Raw genomic sequence first — 4,904 nt, forward strand, 5'->3', positions numbered from 1 at the left:
CGCACTCCCCAGCTGGGGGGAGCAGGTGGGGCGTCGGCAGCGCCTGCATTTGGAGCAGGGGGGCTGGCGAGTGAGTGGGTGCCAGTCGGCTTGGATTTTTATGCGTCTCCAGGAGGTCTTGCCAGTCTGCTCATCTCTTAGCTTCCATCTTCCCTCGCCTCTTCTCCCTCGCCTCTCCTCCCTCCTGCACCCTGGTGGAGGCCACCCTGGGTCCGGATGGCGGGGGCTGGCGTCTGCTTGTTTTGAAATCTCGACCACAGCCCACCAGGTGTTGGGGGAGGGCTGGGAGGGGCAGACTGCTTTAGGATGCTGATCAGGCGCCGGGGTCCAGCCTATTGTCTTGCCTTTACTCCCCCTTCCTTTTCTTCTCTAATCACCCCTGCCCACCCCCACCCCCCAGTGGAGGGGGGAGAGAACGAAAAAGCACCAGCCCACGCCCTATCAAACTCTTTTTAAAAAATTGTCATTTATCTGTGACACATGATGATTACCCGTCTGTTTCTTTACACCCACTCTTCCCTCCTCTAGCAGTTTGTCATCTAAAATTCAACGGACTCAAATGAGCCTTATAAAGATCAGAAACCAAACCTCGGTTTCCAAAATGCACATTTTGTGCTTTGTGAGTAACCTGAAAGGAGGGGAGCAGATGGTTGGAGTCCCCTCCTTTCACCCTCGGTATGTGGGTCCAGCTGGGATCTGTGAGATATTTAACTTGGGCAGTGAGGGGTGTCCTCAGGAATGGGATTTGAAAATGATGTTTCATTTTAAGGGGAACATCGTTGGTCAACATTTGAAGTGAAGGTACTTTAAATGAATACGACCAGAGAAGGGGACTGAAGTTGCAGACTTGCAGCCGTCTGCCCACTAGCAAATGAATAACAAATGTTAGAGATTTTTCAAAAGGGGGTGAGACCATTTAATGTGTTCACTTTATAATGTTGCACCTTCATTCCGCAACGTGATCAGACATTTCTCGTTGCCTGTGGACCTGGATCTTGCCCAAAGCCCCACCCCAACAGGGCTCAGTGAAAGCAAACTTTTCAGTATTAGTATGTTGTCAATACACCTTGGAGCACCACTAACAATAAATCATTCTTTGATCCAAAATCCATAACATTTCTGTAGCAAGCCCTGTGTTCTTTCTTCTCCACCAAATTGCTTAGCCCTGTTAGAAATGTACTTGTCACAAACACTGCACAACACTGCCTGGAATGACACACCACATGTAGTTTCTAGGCTCGGGCCGAATTTGCTTTAAATATTAGTATAATGGTGGAATTAGCAAACCTCAGCTGTTCTTAAGAGTTTAGAGGTGATTAAATGTGTTTGTTGGCAGAGTTTAATGTTAAGATTTTAAATATATATATAAAAAAGGCTTTGGTAAATACATTTATTACGTACCTTGTTCCACAAGGGGTTTAAGACAGTTTACAGAAATTCATAAAACATAAACTAAGAAGTAGATGGGAAAGACAAACAGGAAACTAAGGGTAAAGACATAAAATGGTATTAAGAATGAGACTAATACAAAAATACAAGCATAAGACCCTCTACACCTTTCATGAGGGGGGAACAAATCCAACTGTCAATTTTGTAATAGCTGATGCATAAAGGGAAGTTGACCAGCCCATGACTTGTGTTTTATTTATTTTTTGACTCATTCACTCACTTGTTTACTCAACAAACATTCCACGTTCTGTAAGACACAGACATGGTCCCTGCCCTGATGGCACTTACAGACAAATGCAAGAAAGAGACATTCATGATAAATCTCTCCAATGAATATGCAATTGCATATTATGTTAAGAGCTGTGCAGGAAAAATACAAACACAAAACATCACATGTCCAGAACATAAAAACACAAAATAAACAATTTTTTTTCCAAATATGATACAGTGTTTGGAATGATCTTCAATCATGTCTTTGTCAAACACAAGGGTGGGTTGCCTTCAGCTGTGTTTTTATAATGTCCCTCCATGTGAGCTCATGATATCACACTATAGGTCTCTCAGGCCCCTAGGGTTCTGAAGATCTATGTCTTTTGAGGGATCTGTGTCTTCTCTAAAATTAGTGGTTTCATTTCAATGATAATCTTACATAATGAATAATGAAAATGTGCTCTGGATCATCTTGACGGCCACCCCCAAACCAATGCTGGGCCTGGCCCTCGGTATCTTCCCATGTGAGCCAGGTCCCAGCACGGATGAGGAGAGGGGAATGGGAACAGGGCCTGTGGGGAGAGAGGTGAGCCTGCACAGGGCACAGGCTTGCCAGACTCAAAAGAACTGTTCCTGGCGACCACGGCTGCATTGGCAAGGAAAACAGCTCTCATGCCAGCTCTACCCGCATATGGACAGTGTCTCAGCAATTTATTAGCAGCAGGTGTTGTAGTGAAAAAATGGAAAAGTTACTGTTGCTGGTTTCAGCACTAATTGGATTAGATTTCTATTTAATGCAGAGTAAGGAACCCTCTGATAATCCAAAGCAATGACATAGGTAATTTGGTTCAGTGGTTAAGTGGAGTCAGACTGCCTGACCTCAAATCCACTTTTCTACTTACTAGCTGTGAGACTTTGGGTGAGTTAGTCAACCTCTCTGTTCCTCAGTTTCTTCTTATGATAATATGTGGATAAATATGTGGTATTGATTTTATATGATATTGTGAGGATTAGAGGTATTACACGTAAAAGACTTGGAGCATATAGTGAGGTTCAACAAATGTTAGAGATTATTACTATTTTTATTAGTATGAAATGGCACCTTATTTATGTAGTCACTCCAGGATGGTTTTGATAGTATCCTCTTAAATTAGCCACATATTTGATGTTACTAATATTGTTTTGCACAGCATGCTTTATGTGTTGTCTGCATTTGGATTGTTGAAGTCAAAATCCAGAAAATGATAACATGTAGTAAGTTCACCTGAGACTACATCTTTCTACTGTTAAACCCCAAAGGTGTTGCAGTGAATTCATTTTATTAATTTGACATTCTAAAGTTTGATAGTTGTATTTATTTACATCTTTGTTTTTCAATTTTAGCTATGTAAAAGCTATCAAGTATAAGTATTTAGAACTGGCCTTTATGAGTGTAATATTTAAGTTACATTTTAATAAAAGTGAATTAGGGTAAGCCTTGGCCCATGAGAAAATTTTTTCTTTCAAAAGGGATTTCTATGCAGTTTTTTTTTGTATTTTGAACTGTGTACCAGGCCATACCCATGATTCTTGGAATAGAATTTTGAATATCTAGAAGAGAAACTGCAGCTCCAATAATTGACTCCATGTACCTTGACTGCCATAGTTGTACCCTGAAAAGATTTTAAGGCAGTAATATCCAAACCTGCCTCTGTCTTCAGCAAGATAAACTGCCCATGAAAGGTTAGCCAATCTTATGAAATGAGAAGGAGAGAAAAGCCTATTCTCTGTGTAGTACAATGTTTAGCTGTATGGATTAAAACACATTTATTGATTTTATTCAAATCTATTTAAAATTTTTATTTGTACCTCAGTGATCTAAGATTATAAGATATATGTTAGTCTCCCATTATAATCATGTTTTTGGTAGATTTTGATATACCAGTATATCTATCATAGACATAAACATATATACGTCACACAGACATTTATATTTGATTGCCCAGGACTGATGGGTTTCCTGGGATGAGGACTTGCAGCACTAAAACCAAGATAGTGCCAGGCAAAGCAAGATCAAGACAGATCCATTTTAGTTTCAGAAGACAGGGAGAGAACAATGAGCCCAGATTCTTTAAGGACTCTCTGGAAGATATGGTACAGATGGTGCCAACCTACATCAGCCAACCCATGATTCAACAAGGGTCCCTTCTGGGAAAGTTGAGTCCTAGACTATTCCTCAGGCTCACTACACCAGGCCTGGATGGGTTGTGGCATGATTGGTGGGGACAGGAAGGGGCAGGGATCTAGGAACCTATCAGCACCTCCACCTTGAGTGTCTGAACCCCCAATCTGAACATGTGCCAAGGGAGCCCCCAGGAAAGTAGGGCTTTAACATAGCCAGTTTAAAGCCTGGTCATTTCTAATTACCCCAACAGTTGTATAAAGATACACCCTATATAATAAAACCCTAGTATGCATCCCAACAGTTGTAGCTAAAAATAAAGATACACCCTATATAATAAAACCCTAGTATGCAAATCGACCAAATGGCGGAATGACTGGTCGCTATGATGCGCACTGACCACCAGGGGGCAGACGCTCAACACAGGAGCTGCCCTCTGGTGGTCAGTGCACTCCCACAGCTGGAGCACTGCTCAGTCAGAAGCTGGGCTCATGGCTGGTGAGTGCAGTGGCAGTGGCCTCTCCTGCCTCTGTGGCAGCGCTAAGGACCCCTTGGGGGATGTCCACCTGCTGGCTTAGGCCCCGGGGGGGGGGGAGCGGGCCTAAGCTGGCAGGCGGACATCCCCCGAGGGGTCCCGGACTGCGAGAGGACACAGGCCAGACTGAGGGGCCCCTCCCCAGTGCACGAATGTTGTGCACCGGGCCTCTAGTAAGTACATAAATAAATGCCACTCGCCCAGCAGTAAACATTCCTAATGTATTGATGTGACACAGGACCTCACCCACTGCAACCCAGGCAGGACCTAGAAGCCAGGGAGTTTAGGATATGGTTGCCAGGAAACCAGTTTCAGGGCTCCGGGTGATATCTGCCATGGACTTCCCCAGGCCCAGCCTTGAAGTGGCTGGAAAAACTTACCAAGACAAGTAGCAAATCCCTCTGGCTTCTGTGAGTGGCAGCTCTAAGGACCATTTGACACTCTCCAGCCCATCCACACACACACTGATTGGAGCAGGCATGGACCTTTGGCCTATGAGACCAAACAGGGGAGGGGAAACAGTGTGAGGAGACTAAAAAAAAAAATGAC

General features: G+C 43.7%; 1 protein-coding gene across 1 annotated transcript in view; it reads left to right on the forward strand.

Moving 5' to 3' along the window:
• Window positions 1–4,904, forward strand: part of ADD2 (adducin 2 (beta)) — a 93,907-nt gene that overhangs the window by 723 nt on the left and 88,280 nt on the right. The window lies entirely within an intron of this gene.

This window comes from Myotis brandtii, unplaced genomic scaffold (genome assembly GCF_000412655.1).
Source record: "Myotis brandtii unplaced genomic scaffold, ASM41265v1 scaffold251, whole genome shotgun sequence".
Classification (NCBI taxonomy): Eukaryota; Metazoa; Chordata; class Mammalia; order Chiroptera; family Vespertilionidae; genus Myotis; species Myotis brandtii.